The sequence below is a fragment of the Populus trichocarpa genome, chromosome 1 (assembly GCF_000002775.5).
Source record: "Populus trichocarpa isolate Nisqually-1 chromosome 1, P.trichocarpa_v4.1, whole genome shotgun sequence".
NCBI lineage: Eukaryota > Viridiplantae > Streptophyta > Magnoliopsida > Malpighiales > Salicaceae > Populus > Populus trichocarpa.
Window position 1 is genome coordinate 43,942,661 of NC_037285.2, and position 17,314 is coordinate 43,959,974.

Consider the following 17,314-nt stretch of genomic DNA (forward strand, 5'->3'; position numbering starts at 1 on the left):
TTTAATCAATTTTTTGAGTTTTTTGTTCACCTTTAGAGTCCTAAGAGATAGGATTTGTTAAGAAAATTAGAGAATACCTTCTTTCTTTTTTGTCCTTATATTTTATGCTAGAAGAGCCAATTATATTTATTTATTTAAGAATATTTGAGATCCAGAATATTTGTAGCAGGCAAGGCTAACTATTGGCTATTAGATTTCGTTTTTAAGCTAAAAGAGTTTGTCTCTTGAGCTAATTTAATTTTTCTAGGGCCGTAAAAGTTTGACAATCAAACAAAATAATATACAGTCCTCTAAATTTCGGCCGCAGCTTGTGCGTAGGTCCGCCCCTGATTACAAGGGATCGAAGGATTTTCCTTCTTTTTTTAAACCCCGTATACCGTCCAACGTGAAAAATCTTTAACGTATTTTGTGAATCAGAGACCGGGGAATTCCTTAATTAATTTCAATTATTTTCCTGTGTTTGGTCTCTTTTTTGAATTAGAAGAAGTTAATACGATGATTAATTGATTCCTTCTGTTTCAGCGTATTTCTCTCTCGGGTTACCTTGTAGTAGAATTTAATTTCTGTTCTGTTCCGTTCTTAGGCATGATTTTCATTGATATAAGGATAAATTAAGTGTTTGAATTTTCTCATTTCTCACAATTAGGTGCACCAACTTTCGTTTTTATAATTAAATCAGCTTGCTCATTCCTTAATAACAGCACTAATTAAACCAAAGAACACATATTTCATGATTTTTTTCTTGTACAATTACGATGCATGCAATGTGAGGGGGAAAAGATTCCATGTGTAATGATCAGTAAATAATCCCTGATTACTGAAATTTTCAATGCTTTCCTAATCCCAATAGCTTTGAAATTGTCTGTCTTCTTTCGAATAGGAGCAGTTATTAAATTTCGTAATTATTAAGCTGTTGTTAATTAATAATTAGCCCATCCTTAGTCAACAATCTATGAAAATTGACAATTGTTAAGCTCTGTATTCAAATGCTACATTAGTCTCCTTTACGCGACATAGATTGCCGTGAGGCATGGGGTGTAAAGTCATTAAGCTCATGTTGCATGGCTTGGATACTAGCTAGGGATAAGTCTATTTCATGCTCATTTGGCTCATGAAATTCATCGAATGCCCATAAATCATAGTAATCATTTGCTCCTGTAAAGTCATTAAGCTCATGTTGCATGGCTTGGATACTAGCTAGGGATAAGTCTATTTCATGCTCATTTGGCTCATGAAATTCATCGAATGCCCATAAATCATAGTAATCATTTGCTCCTGTAAAGTCATTAAGCTCATGTTGCATGGCTTGGATACTAGCTAGGGATAAGTCTATTTCATGCTCATTTGGCTCATGAAATTCATCGAATGCCCATAAATCATAGTAATCATTTGCTCCTGTAAAGTCATTAAGCTCATGTTGCATGGCTTGGATACTAGCTAGGGATAAGTCTATTTCATGCTCATTTGGCTCATGAAATTCATCGAATGCCCATAAATCATAGTAATCATTTGCTCCTGTAAAGTCATTAAGCTCATGTTGCATGGCTTGGATACTAGCTATAGGAGTATCAACGTAAAGTACTTTTCTATATTATTTTATTTGTTATATAAAATATGGAATAGTTTTTTTTATAAAATTGTGAAAACTTCAAGAGTAGAATGTGTTTTCCATGGTTATAATTTTGGACCTGTGATGTGAATAGACTTATCCCTAGCTAGCTAGAATGGCATGGATACTAGCTAGCTTTTGGAGTATCAAACGTAAGTTTACATATTGTTTTATTTGTTTTATAAAATATGGAATAGTTTTTTATGAAATGAAAATTTCAAGATCAGAATGAGTTTTCATGATGTGACTGAACCTGATCTCTAATCTGGTAAGTTGATGGGGGTAATTTTCATAAATTTTTTTATCGGAATAGAAAACCTTCAACACTTAAGTTAATAAATTAGAGGAAGGATATAATATATAAGAAAGTAAAGAAAGTGAGAAAGCATGCATTTGTGAATGTTGTATGTTTTTTATTGTTGAATAAACTTTTTTTTTTTAACTTGATGACTTAAAATATTTATACTATAACATCTTTAAATTATAATGTCATAAAATCTCAAACATTTCTTTACTAATGTCAAGTATTGAATAATATGTCTAAGATTATAGGAATTTTTTTTTTTGAAAATTTCGGCAGAATTTCCTTTGTTTTTTTATGTTACCAAGTTATCGACTAGACTTCATTCAATCACAATACTCAAATCTTTCACTTCAATCCAACCATCCTGGATCATATCCTATCTCATTATACAATATTTCACATAACCATACTTCGTTGTGCTTTCTCAACCTTACATCATCAACAAATAAAACATTAACTACAAATAAATATAAACTCAAAGTATTCATATTGAACTAATTATTACATTAACATGCATTCATCTTTTAAACATGCATGATTATAATTACTAAGTATTCTTTTCGAATAGTTTACTAATATTAGTTCCTTACTCATACTTTCTAAATGTACAAATACCAAAAGCAAATATCTTTAGGATATATATATATATATATATATATATATATATATATATATATATATATTAAAATCTACTTATAACATCCCACAAAATAAACAGATTTAAACACAAAGCCCATATTTAACGCTCCGCATCACCTCGTGAAAAACCTATATACATAACATTAATAAGAAATAAGAAAAATAACACATTAAAAATGATAAAGCTATTATGTTCACAATTCTTCAAAATATATCAAATTGTCTTTCATTACTAACTTACTACATATCAACATTAATAACTCATTTATAATTTATTAATCCTATACTTATAGGACTTTTATAACCAACACTCATTGTTTAATTTTTAATTTGGTAATTCATAATTTTACCTCAAACCCGACTAACCATCTTCGATAACCAACAATCAAATCGGTAATTTCATACATATTACCCAACATTCGGCTATTCTCTTTTAACAACCAATATAACCGGTAATTTCATACGAATTACCCAACATCTGGCTATTCTCTAATAATAGCCAATCTAATCGGTAATTCCATACGAATTACCCAACATCCCAATTATAATACAAACAAGTTTCTTTTTCTACTTTTTCCATATCAATATGTCATAAACAACTCATAACTAATAATGAAACTTTTAATTTTAAAAGAAAGTGATGAATCACCTACCGTCTGCTCGTGATGGCCCAGCTTCTCCTACCTCATGCCCTGCTCCCGAAACAACTCCTGAATCAATCAAATTGCACTACATTATTAATCCATTAATATTTCTCCTACGTGCCTAAATTTGAAGTACGTAATATCTTTTATTTAATTGGGTTTTGCACCAAAAATTTCATTCATTTGTCACCTCATTTTCAACATATAGTTTTAATCAATTTTCTTCTTTTAACTCATGTAAAGAATTCTTCCATGAACTATTCCTACCGTTTATTTATTCATTCTTTTCACATTCTTATGATGTTTCTTCACTTGTTCATATTTTGAATACTTCAAATAAGATAAAGAAAATCATTTCTCAAACATAAAACAATCAAAAACCTCATTCCTTTATTTTCTCATCCTTAGTTACAAGTTCATTTCTTCAAACTTATTCAATTTCTTTCTTAATTACTACTTACATTCACTATTTCTATACTATTCTACCTCAATTCCATCATGTTTACTACTTTTCTCAAAATCCCCAAATTCTCATAAGAACCCTAATTTAAAGAGTCATTGTTTGATAACTTACTCAAATAAACTCAAAACACTTTTTTCAAGTAAGAATCTTAATTTTTCATGCTTACCAATCTAAGTTCTCCCAACTTCTCTTCTCCTCCTAGTGTGGCCAAATTCTCTCTCTCTATTCCTCCTTCTTTCACTTGATTTTTTCTTAGATTAGTGTTATATAAGTTGAACTTTCAAGTTTACAAGGTCATTCTCTCAATTTTCTTATTTGTTTTCCCTACTTTTCTCTCTTTCTCTAACATTATGTTTTGTTATTTCTTTTCATATTTTGTTTCTACCCAGTCGGCAGCTTATAAAAGAAAAGAAGAGCTGATTTGTTTTATTTTTAATGGCAAATAACCATTTTACCCTTAATGAGTCTTTTTGCTTTTATTTGACGGTCCTTATTTGTTTGCTAGCATTACCGAGCTTCGTTCATCCTAAAATTTTAACCAGATTTTATTCAATGTATTTTAAGGTTCCTCATAGATTTTCAGCTCAATCTGATGGTTAGATTGAAAATTACGTCCAATAACGTAAAACTAGTTAAATTGTGATTTTTCGTCAAATTTCTGAATTTCTCTAAAATATCTGAAATTTTAACCCAAGCTAAGACATCATATTAGAAGATTTCACATAAATTTTCATAATTTTCTAATAACACGATTAAGAGTTATAAATATTTTTAGTTTTATTTTACATAAAACTAATCAATTTACAATTTTTTACTCAGAGGTTTTACATATACAACTTCATCATATCAACTTATCTTCTCGTGGAGCGTGGAGAGTAATATTATAGATATCTTATGATAAATGGAGTTGTAAATACCTCATGATAAGTTATTAATTATGATACCATTAGTAGAGAGGGTTCGAGAGCCGGATAATGAAATCCTTTCTAAAGCATAGAATTGATTTCAATTATTATTTATTTATTATTATTATTATTATTATTATCAACAATCCTCATGTTTGTAACCAACACACTTGCAGGTAGAAATGAATTCAAAAATTTAAACAGATGAGAATTCTGTACTAATTGAAAATTCCAACACAAAGCACAAACAACTTTCTATACCTAATATATTCAACAATCACTAGCTCCTATCGTCATCTCCACCCTGCCGTTTTAATTGCCGGCAAACTACACAAGCTTGGAACCACACAATGTAAAATGCTCCTACAATCCTACGACCATGCATCAAGGAGAAATTCGCTTCTCTTTATCTCTTGCCATTTAAAACTAGAAAGAGAGGGAGGGGGTTTTGTTTGTTGATTGTGTGTTTTTGTGATGCACCTCAGCTGGGTTTTGATCAGAGTAAAAAATTGCAGACCTCTAAATTCTTTTGTGCAGTGTGGATTTGACTTTCTATTGCTTATTCTTTTGAACTATAGGAGGTTCTGTAATTATTATTTTTATTATTATTTTATATCAAACATGAAAAGGAGACTAAATTGAAGCAATATAGGAATTGATTTACAAACTCGAATGAAATCATTTAATTCCGTTTGTATGTTTGCCATTAAATTTAATGTGGTAAAAGGAAAATAATTTTAAAATTTATTGATCCAAATCCAAAAGCTCAGCCCAACGAAAAAGCTCAAGTCCAAATAAATGAAGACCCAAATCACTAAATTTAAAGTCCAACCCCTTAGCCCATGTCATTGAAGGCTCAAAAGCCGAGAGAGAGAGAGACGACGAGGCAAGAACAGGACATCGCCTTCCAGTCCCAGTTTTCCGATCACCGGGAAAGGCTGCAAGCAATCTTCAATTTCTCCTTACAACAACCCATGAAAGCCTTTGGTTTTCCAGGATACAAGCTCTCATATGTCACCAACTGTTTGGCAAATGTCCTCAACGAAAAACTCTGCCTTCTCTTGGTTGATATTTTGCTTGCATTACCAATATAATCAAACTAGTCTCTGAGAATGGATACGCAAGTACGTTCTCAATGCAGACAAAGAATGGAAATGAAGGTAATTAACAACTCCATGCTCTCTATTTCCTTAGATTTCATCCAGTAGTGGCATATGGTTTCTGTGTTTCTGCTTCTATTACATGTACCATGCGCAAGTCATTTATCTTTACTCCAATTCAGCTGCTTTCAATGCTTTTTTCAAGTCCAGTATACAACAAGATTCTTAAACTTTCATTTTCGCACGTATACGAATTATACTGAGAAGCACTATAGTTTCTATGAGCATAGCAAGAAATATATCGGGGAAAAATAAAAATTCTATCTTGCCTCTAAAAGGGTTATCGTGGAATCATTGACTGAACATGATGTGTTCTTTCTCGATGAAGAATTCGCTTCAACCAAAGCCCTGTCAGTAAAAAATCCTGGTTGTTTTGGCTGAGGCAATTTAGCTTCACCACACAACATTAAAACCACAGATAACATGCTTGGCCTGTCGTTTGGATGGCATTGCACGCATAATAGACCCACATGAATTGACCGTAGAACTTCAGGTAAATTGCATGATTCTTCTATTGGTTCAGTAATTAGTTCACAAGACCTGCCTTCTGTAAATAGCCCCCATGCCTGATAGCAATAATCATGTTATTGAAAGGAGATTCGGTATTTAGAATAAAGAAATTGTTTGGACTTTTTCTTAAACTTACATGGCCAAGAAGGTTGAGGTTATGGTCTGGATGATAGAATCCTCTATTCCTGCTCCCACTCACTATCTCTATCACCAATACACCAAAGCTGAACACGTCTGATTTTATTGAGTAGAGCCCATCAATTGCATACTCTGGTGACATGTAGCCACTGCAGGCAAACATTGAATGTTGAATTGCATTGGCAAGTTAGGGGCATAAACAGCAACTGTTGGAGGTACTTACTATGTTCCCACCACCCTGTTTGTGTTGTCTTCAGTTTGGTTTTCTCCAAAACTTCTAGCAAGGCCAAAGTCTGAAATTTTTGGATTCATGTTGTTATCTAATAAGATATTGCTTGCCTTCAGATCTCTGTGAATTATTCTTAGTCTTGAATCTTGGTGAAGGTAAAGAAGTCCACGGGCAATCCCATTGATAATGTGATACCGCTTTGGCCAGTCTAGAAGTGTGCTCTGTGTTCGATCTGTCAATTTTTTACTCAAGTCAATGCATTAAAGAGACAGTCTCTAATTAACTTTTTAATGGTATGGAGAGTTTCAAACCAAAAATAAGGAAGTCTAAGCTTTTTTTAGGCATAAACTCGTAAACCAACATCCTCTCATCTGCTTGAATGCAGCATCCCAGAAGCTTAACTAGATTCCTGTGTTGAAGTTTTGCAATATGTATGACTTCATTCTTGAACTCATCAAGTCCTTGTCTAGAACTCTTCGAGAGCCTCTTCACTGCTATTTCTTGTCCATCTTTCAGTAGTCCCTGAAAATTATCATTCCTTGCAATTAGCGAGGTCAGTTTGTATGTAAAATTTGAGAATATTTGCTTAGTGCTGCATGTTACTTGCGTTTATTTGAACTCAAAAAAATTGGAACACTAGGTAAGGAATCACTTTTTCATCCATAAAGGGTAAGTTCAATCTATTGAATAGGTTTGAGATAATTATTACCAGATAACTACAATGGTGGCCAGGAGTTTCATATATGAATCATAGTGGCCATGAAGAAATTGCATGATGGCTTATTGTATTATTACCTTATAAACAGGTCCGAAACCCCCTTGTCCTAGTTTATTGGTATGAGAGAAGTTGTTGGTGCTACAAGAAATTGTACCAAAATCAAACAGCTGAAGTTCTGGATATTCCTTCTTGCAGCTATCGTCTGCACTTCTTTTGAGAATACCTGTTTACAAAATAGAGCAGGAATGTAAAGGAAAGAAACAATCGATCTGTATTTTTTGATGAACTTGCATTTCATTGTCATTCGAGTATAATAGTGATTGTGATTTGTCCCTCGGATTACTACAGATCACAGTTCAGTGTAGAAAAATAACAGTGGGAAAGGAAAATAGTTAATTTCTGTAGATTGAACAACTTACTGCCTTTCTTCTGCTTCTTTTTCCATAAAAACAAGACCATGACTAGACCAAGTAGCAGCATTCCTGAAGTTACCACAGACATTACTATGATCCTCATTCGTTTTGTTTTATTGGATTTGGAGTCAATCCTCACATCAACATCATGATCTGACACAGGCAGTTGAGCAGAAAAACTGGGAGTTATAAATCAACAATAGGAAAATTCAACTAATCAATATTTTTTAGTTGGTCAGTTTAATTCGGATAAATCCCACTAGCTGGACCTGTCTGCTTCAGTTATCAACCAAATTCATAGTAAACAATGTCGATGGATATTTTAGTTATCAGGATGGACCTCTAAGGAAGCTGCATGATTCCAATCAATCTTATTCTGTTAGAAGTTACAATTACATTTACTGCTTTTGGTAAAGTAAATCAATTCATCATGTTGCCAGATTATATGCTTAGCTATTCATATTTTTTGTATCCAATTCTCATATACACTATGAGGTTACTTGTTTTTGTGTGCTTACACAGTCTCTCTTCAATGTATAATACCTGTCAATTCCCTGCTTCAAAGGATGAAAAAGAAAGCAAGAAAATTTGCATCTCTTGCATGCTTACACAGTCATTTTGTAGCTAATCTACTTTATATGTATTAGCTTTCAATGTATTAAGAATCTCAGTATTAGAGTCTTTTTAGGTATGAGATAGCTTCGTACCTAGTTCTGATGCAGCCATCCTTATATAAATGTCTTGCCCATTTTCATTCAATTGTCTCATATCAATCAGCTCACTGAACCAGAGCAAGCAGCCACTTCCTCCTTCCCTGATGTCCAAATTTGCATAAGCTGTACATGAGCAGTTCTTCATACACATGCTCTTGCACTCCTCAAGATTCATGTTCTTGTTAAGCCAGGATTTTCTTATATCTGGCAACTTTACACCAGAGTACTTTTGAAACCCATCTCCTGAGCAATTTAATGCAGTCCTTCTAGCACAACCATCTGACCAATCCATCATGTCCCAAACTTTTGGAACTTTTGGTAGAAACCCTTTCAAGCAACCACATACAGGGGAGCTGGTAATATCACAGGTCCCATATGCACCGCACAATGCATATCGGCTACAATAATCATCAAATAGTGCCAGATAAAACGCCCAAACATCTGTTTGATCGGTCCAGGTAAAACGCTGGAAATTGCCATTTTGAGTTAGCACTAGCCTTGAAAGAATCGAGTTGTTAAGAAGCTGGTATCTGTAATAGATTTCCTTGTCATTAAAAACAAACTCAAATTTGTATAGAGTGTTTGGCCGTAATTGAGGGACCCCACTGAAACGTAGACCATTCCAGGGTCCAGACCGATACCGCACAATTGAATTCTCTGTCAGAATTTGCTCAGGATGTCCACTAGGATCATTTCTAAAAGTAAAGTTACCTCTAGATGGATCATCAGGTGACTTCCATGATGACAAGTACCGATCAAAGCCTGTTATTAAATCCCTCCCCATCTTCATCCCTGGCAGGAGTGTATCACACGGATAATCAAAACTTTGCCACAAGGAGTTTTCCAGGTCATCATCACCGTCTTCTTTGACAACAAGATTTCCTGAATCCAAAAGCTGTGCAACTGGATTTCTTGCAGACCTTGATGAGTTTGTAGACCAAATGATGCTCCCATTTTGATTGAGAAGTTCTAGAATCCCCTCGCCTGTAATCTTTAACACACCTGATGAATTGGTGAGGGGGATTTCCCTGTTGGCAACCCAAACTACAGTCATGACAGATACTTTGTTGTACCATATTCCCAAGTATCGGTTTTTGGAGCTTCCTGGGCTGAAAAATCCCATTTTAAAGCTTCCATCAGCAGAGACCATACTGCCTCCATCTCTGATAGATTGAGTTGTATTTATGATGTCAACTGCAGTGGATATCGTTATGATCAGCAACAAAATGGTGATATAAAGAAGTTTAGAAATGCTGTCCACAGATGCTCTCATTATTTTTCCGACAATGAACTTTGTTAAGGTAATGCTTGAGTAAACTTGTTTCTTTCTTTTAAATTGATTTTGGTGAGCAAGTGATGAATTAGAGTCCTGGGAATTCCTCATTTTGTATGATTTTCAATATTTTTCTCTTATTGTCTCTGAAATTGACCCTCCATCGTTTGAATGAGAATAGTAAAATAAGACTACTCGATGCTGACGATTTGAATCCCTGTGTACATATCCATTTGTCTCTCGTCAATGCTTTCTTGCAAAGGCCAAACGTTTCCTCTGTGATGCGTGGTCGGTTTATTTTAACGTCCATTTCTGTAACGAAAAATAAATTAATTAATGTCTTTCTTTAATAAATAAATTAGTAGTCTCTGTCTTTCTTCTCGACCTTTGAAGAGTTGTTAAATTTCTTGCTAAAATATCATTAACTATATTATATTATATAATTATATAGTAGTTGTAAATTAAACACAGTAAAATTTTCCACCGTATAAATGCCGCTGTCCCTACTCTGGAAATTTGGTTGCCAGGAAAACTGCGGCATTGATTAATCAATTATAGCTCAACAGGAAGTCCATTCTCATGTAACTAGTCAATCTACCAGTTAGAAGCGTCCACAAAGCCTAGAAAAAACACTAAAAAATAGACTCAAAGCAAACCAAACAACTTAAAAGATTGAAACTCTAAGTTTAGAGATAAAAACATAATTATAAAGCTAAATTAATTTATTCAATTGATCTTAAACATTCCCCATACTAATCGAATCTAACAGACTCGATTACCAAATGATCGATCGATTTAGACCAACCAGCCAACCAACAACATCAAACTAGCTGGTTGGCCGGTTTAGACCAACCAATTAACTGGTTGATTAGGATTTTCAGAATCCCAATTTATTAGTTTTCAAATCTGCATATCCTAAAAACAAACAATTTTCTTCAAAACATGTAATTCCAATCATCTAAACAGTTCATTTTAAGTCAACTAACACCTTAAAACATCAATTACACCTCTAAAATCATCCATATATCAAATCAATACATTAACCATCATAAAAACCCTAAAACACTTCTTTAATCCACCAACTATCAAATCCCTAATAAAAACAACAAAAGAGTAAACCATTTACTTACTTCTTCAACCTTCTCAAAACCTAAAAGCTTAAGTTTAGATAGAGCTTAATTCTTGGTATATTTAAGAGAAAATGTTACAGTAGGGGAGGGAAAAAAGAAAAAGGGAAAACAAATTCTCTAGCAAAGAATTTCTCTTTAAATACATAGATTAGGTTAGGCTCTTGGGTTACACTTAGGCTTGGGTTTGATGGGCCACATCATGGGTCGTCTAGGTCTGACATGACCGTCAAACCCAATGCTCTTGGGTCAGACATGGCCGCCAGACCCTAGAGCTGTGGGTCTAACATGGTTTTCAGACCTAGACGCGCAAGTGTGGTGACTCAGGCACGGGTTTGGGTCGGCATGGTTGCCAGACCCAAGCATCGTAGGTGTGACAAATCATGTCAGATCTGACAAACAACAGACAAAGAGGATGTTTGTGCACTTTGGTTGTCAAGAGAGAGAAAAGAAAGAAAGAAACGCAAACAATCGATTACCAGCGGCAATCCAACCATTATCTGTCTATGCGTGCCACACCATGTAGAAGAGGGCACGACTGTGCATCTAGTGAGATGGTGGATAGCCAGATTTGGCCATCGGAAAGCGTCACACGCTCCTTTTTAATGGCGTAGGCGCCATCCACTCACTAGGGACGAAAAAAAAACGTCTCTTGATCTACAGTGATTTCTCCACACCATTTAACTTTTATCATAATTGCGAGAGATCTCAATCATGGCATAGAAATATGATATATTTTTATTGTAAGAAGAAATTAGGCCTAATTAAAAATTTAACTGAATTCTCATTTAGGATTTTCATTTTATTGTATTTTTTAAAATTATCTTATAAAATATTCTATAAATATTAAGTTAAATTGAATAGTCATGTTTAGGTAGCTAGATGTACAATAGCTTGTGAATTATTTTTTATTCGGTATTTGGATATATTAATGACACAACAAATAAATATAGTTTATAATTTTATTCTCATAAATTGAGAATAATTCAGAATTTAAATTGAATATACATGGTTCTATTTATTAGTTATTGTATATAAGAAAAACAGCATGGCAAATTAAAAACCTCATCGGTAACAGACACTACAAACCCATTCGATGAATTTTTAATGATGCAATTGCTAACCTCTCACTGCAGGCTCTTTCCAGGTCTTGCACCACTCGTTAAGCGCTTATACTTGCCTTTTGGACCTTGTTCTTGGTCTTAACATTTTGTCCACCCAACCCATTGAAAGCGTCTGATCACTATTTTGATTCAGCAAGTGTTCGACGAAAATCCTCAACGAGAAACGGTGTCACGGCGTGCAGAGATTTTGCAATGCAAATACTAAGTACCAAGGCATCCATTTTAGCCTCTCAAATGGGCACAGCACACACGCTCCTTAATGCGAACCCAGAAAGGAATTGAAGCTAACTCTACAGACTACAAATGTGCCACTATAAAGGTAAATACCTTCAAGCTCCAATTCTTGAAATTTGTGTTTGCCTCTTATTGTTGTCATTTCCAGTGGTGGCATGTGATTTTTCTCTTTAGATATATGCAAGCATAATTTTTGGTTTTTTACTCCATTTGAGATCTCCCTCCTTGCTTTCTAGATGTTAACGTACATGCCTAGTACGCTAGTAGGAGTATTATAATTTTTTTGCTCTTTCTTCAATTACTTTCCTGTGCACTTAATCCAAATGTCTGACAATTTTGAGCTTCATTGCTGATGCATAAAGTTGTGCTTGAACAAAGTACATTATTTTTATGCTGATAAAAAGAAGAAGAAGCTAGAAGCAACTAAAAGTTTCTGCAAATACATGGCAGATACAAATCTACCGTGCCTCTAACAGGGAGACCGAGCATCCGTTTGCAGAACATGGTTTGTTCTGACTTAATGAATGGCTTGCTTCAATAAGATCCCTTCCAGTAAAAAAACCTGGATGTTTAGGCTGAGGCAATTCATCTTCATTACCCAGCATCAAAACCACCTGTGACATGTTCGGCCTATCTTTTGCATTTTCTTGCACACATAATAGACCTATGTGAATCGACCGTAGAACTTCAGATAATTTGCAAGTTTCAAATATTAATCCCCCAACCAGCTCCACATGCCTGCCTTCTTTAAACAGTCTCCAAGCCTGATTTTTGAAATTTAACCACGTCATTTGAAACAAAGAAATGTGGTTTCAGAAAACAAGAAAATGCAACAATTATGACACTTACATGCCCAAGAAGGTTGAGTTGGTGGTCTGGGTGGCAGAATCCTCTGTTCCTGTACCCACTTACTATCTCTAGCACCAATACACCAAAGCTGAAGACATCAGATTTTAGCGAGTAGAGTCCATAATTTGCGTACTCTGGGGATATGTAGCCACTGTACGTACACAGAATGTTAGTGTTAGATTGCATTTGTGGGCAATAGAAATAAATTAGAGATGCTTGATAGACTTACTATGTACCAGCCACTTTGTTTGTGTTGGCTTCAGTTTCATTTCCTCCAAAACATCTAGCCAGGCCAAAGTCTGAAATTTTTGGATTCATCTCGTTATCTAATAAAACATTGCTGGCTTTCAGATCTCTATGAATTACTCTTAATCTGAATCTTGATGAAGGTAAAGGAGTCCACAAGCAATCCCATTGATAATGTGGCAGCGCTGAGGCCAATCTAGAAGTAAGCTTTTTGCTTCATCTGCCCAATTGTTTTTACCAAAGCCAATCCATTCTGGTTTTTATCAATTCATAAATGTATATACAAGAATAAGAAAAAAACATGATGCATAATGAACACTCGCTTAATTTCTCTCCGAGAAAGTGGAGAAAATTCTTCCTCACCAAGCCATTTTCCTAAGGGGCTTGAATGAAACTCAACAAATGTTTGTTTTTGGTGCTTTTGGTTCGCACTTTCTCCTCAAAGTTGTGTTCTAATTGATCTATAATACTACATAGAGTTGGTTCTGGTGTTTGGATAATGAAAACAATCGAGTATAATAATTGAGCTATATTTTTGCAGGTTGAGAAATCCTAACCGAAAATAAAGAAGTCCAAGCTTTTGTTAGGCAAAAACTCGTAGATCAACATCTTTTCCTCTCCTTCAATGCAACATCCTAGAAGCTTCACGAGATTCCGGTGCTGAAGCTTCACAATATTCTTGACTTCATTTTTGAACTCGTCAAGTCCTTGTCTTGAATTCTTAGAGAGCCTCTTCACAGCCATTTCTCGTCCATCTTTCAAAGTCCCCTGAAAATGATCAGTGAATATCACAAGCAAATTAGGTCGTACATTGTCTTGAAAATTTTGAGAATACTACTGTGGTCTGTTGGAACAGTTGCCAAATGGTTGTTGTTTGCACTTGAAAAATGGTCTATCCAGTGGTTGAATATTTCCAAAGAAATTAATACCGGAGAACTAGTTAATGCCGAAAAACAGCATTGCCATTTTTCAGATTAGTACCTTATAAACAAGTCCAAAGCCCCCTTCTCCCAGTTTATTTTCGTCTGAAAAGTTTCTGGTTGCAAAAGCCATGGTATCAAAATCAAACACCGGTAATTCCAGAGCTTCTTTCTTGTGCTTGTAATTTGAACTTCTTCCCAAACCACCTGATATGTTTCCTGCAAGCAGAATTGGTAGAAATAGAAAAGAAACAAGGGATCACTAATTTCTGTTAAACTCAAATTTACTTAAGACGTAAAAGATAATGAGCTCTTAATATTTTGTGGATGTACCATAGCTTGCTAAAATCAAATTGGAAAACGAACTAAAATGTGTTTTTCGAAATTGAAGGAGAGGGATAGAAGAACTTAGACTTTCATATGGTGTGAATAACTTACTGTTTTTCTGCTGCTTCCTTTTCCAAACATACAAGACCACTGCTACGATAAGTACCAGAACTCCTGTAGACAACGCAGTGCTTACCATGATCCTTCTCTTCACATTGGATTTAGCATTAACCTTTGCAGCATCACCACCATCATCTACAGAATCGCAGAGAGATGGGGAATCAAAAGACTAATTAAATGCCAAAAAAAGGCCTAGTCTTCGTTAATTAGGTAGCATGGCTGGAAAATTTACATTAGCTCTGGTCAGGTAATCCTCCATCATATTACCAAGTGATATGTCTAGGCGTTGATTTTATTATATTTCAAGATCTTCTATGCAAATTCGATAATGAGCTATGAATGCTAAGTTATCATGCTATTTACACAGGGTAACACAAGTATACTTGTTTACAGAACACTCTCAGCGGGACATATTCTTCTCAAGCAGTTGATTTCCCATCTTAGCTTTTGCTTAGCTTAATATTTAAACATGATTTTGGAAGATAATCTTAATTTATAACATACTACAAGTTCCTATAATCGATAAGTAATAGATACTGCCTTTTCTAGTCTGAGGATAAATTCATACCTTGTTCTGATGCAGCCATCCGTATATAAATGTCTTGCTCATTTTCAATGAAAATTCTACTATCAATCAGGTCACCAAACCAGAGCAAGCACCCACTTCCTCCATCCCTGATGTCCAAATTTGAATATGCGGTGCAGCTGCAATTCTTCAAGCATGTGCTCTTGCACTCCTCAAGATTCATACTCTTGTTGAACCATGATGTTTTTGTCTCAGGCAACTTGGCACCAGACAGCTTTCGAAACTCATCTCCAGAGCAATTTAGAGGAATCTTTCTAACACAGCCACTTGACCAATCCATTGCATCCCAGTCTTTTTAATTTTTGGAACAAATCCATTCAAGCAATCACACACTGGAGAGTTGCTTATACTACAGATGCCATTCGCACCGCATAGTGAATAGCGTTCACAATTATCTGTATTTGCTGTGCCATAAAGCAGCCAACTTTGTGTTTTATCAACCCAAACAAAGTTCGTGATATCACCATTCTGACTTGCCACGACCCTCCAAAGTTTAGAGCTATTAAGAAGATGATATCTGTAAAATATCTCCTTGTCGTTAAAAACAAATCCAAATGTGTATACGGGATTTGGTTTTAAATGAGGCGTCCCGCTGAACCGCATACCATTCCATGGACCAGACCGATACTTCACCCTCGAATCCTCCATCACAAGAATCTCAGGATATCCATAAGGAACAAGTATATATGTAATATTACCTCTGGAAGGATCATCAGGTGACTTCCATGATGTCATGTACCAGTCCATGCCTGTTATTCTATTCCGTCCTTGCTTCATGTCTGGCATGAACGTATCACCTGGATGTTCAAAACTCTGCCACAAGGAATTTTCCAAGTTATCATCACCCTCCTCTTTCACAACAAGATTTCCTGAATCCAAAAGCTGTGCAACTGGATTCTTCGCAGGTCTCGATATGTTAGAAGACCATATCAAGCTCCCACTCCGATTGAGAAGAACAAGGATTCCTTGGTTGGTAAGCCTTAAAATTACTCCTGATGAGTCATTAAGTGGAGTTTCTCTGTTGGCAACCCAAACTGCAGTCTGCACAGATATTTTGCTGTACCATATCCCCAAGTACCGGTTTTTCGATTTACCTGGGCTGAAAAAACCTAATTCATAGGTTCCGCCTGCTGAAACAATGGTATCACCTTCTCTAACAAGCTGAGTTGTATTTATGGTATCAATTGCAGTGGAACTTTCTATGATTAACAACAAAGAGGAGCAGAATAGAAGCATGGGAAAGTATTTCATTGCTACTCTTTTTTTTTTCTTTCTTTTTTTATCATCAAGCTTGGATGTGAAAATATACTTCGCAAAAAACAGCATATTAATTTAAGACCAAGTACAGTTTGTCTGCCCGAAACAGTTCCATTCCATTTGTTAGTGGTAGGTTTTATTTCTACATGACAATGACAAGCAACATTGATAGTGAAGTGAATGCTCGTAGGAAGAGGTGGTTTAATCTAAAGCCAACAGTTTAATTGATGTTTATAATTTTAAGGAACTATTTAATTGGTTGCTTGACTGTACAGGGTCATTAGCATTGAGTCAAAATCCACTGACTAAATCAGTGTGAACTTCTGTTGACCCATGTCTTCTTTTTAGTCAATCCGGAGTGGAGTCAATTATGCTTCTACATAATGGATCTGCGTTAAGTAATTTCTTTAGCCTCATCTTGTTTGATCAAAGATTTTAGGAACCTTTATGGAGATTGTCTCTAGAAATTGGTATATTTCTGTCTATGGCACTCTCATGTGTACTCTTTGCAGGAAGCTCAAATCTCTAAAGGGGCCATTGAAGGAACTCAATAAGCTCCACTTCAGCTATATTTTTGAACGTGTATCAAGACTTGATACTGAGTTAGATCTTCATCAAATTGCACTTTACCATGACAGAGACAACTCTCTTCTATTAGAGCAGGACAAACTCCTTCGATTGAAGTTATTGAGGCTGAAATCTGCAGAAAACATGTTCTTTAGCCAGAAAGTCAAACGTAATTTTCTCAAAGAGAGTGACAAGGGCTCCAAGTTTTTTCATGCCCTCACGAGTCAGAACCACCGGAG

At 35.1% G+C, this 17,314-nt stretch overlaps 1 non-coding gene across 1 annotated transcript; it reads right to left on the reverse strand.

The window, feature by feature from the left end:
* Nucleotides 1–5,712: 5,712 nt before the first annotated feature.
* Nucleotides 5,713–16,550, reverse strand: LOC18095699 (uncharacterized). Its single transcript, XR_008057668.1, has 14 exons — nt 15,234–16,550; nt 14,657–14,800; nt 14,280–14,437; nt 13,856–14,066; nt 13,282–13,518; nt 13,053–13,203; nt 12,666–12,967; nt 8,440–9,836; nt 7,739–7,885; nt 7,397–7,542; nt 6,913–7,123; nt 6,596–6,833; nt 6,371–6,521; nt 5,713–6,290 (listed from the first exon to the last, which is right to left on the reverse strand). It is a non-coding gene; the product is annotated as an uncharacterized LOC18095699 (transcript).
* Nucleotides 16,551–17,314: the final 764 nt, after the last annotated feature.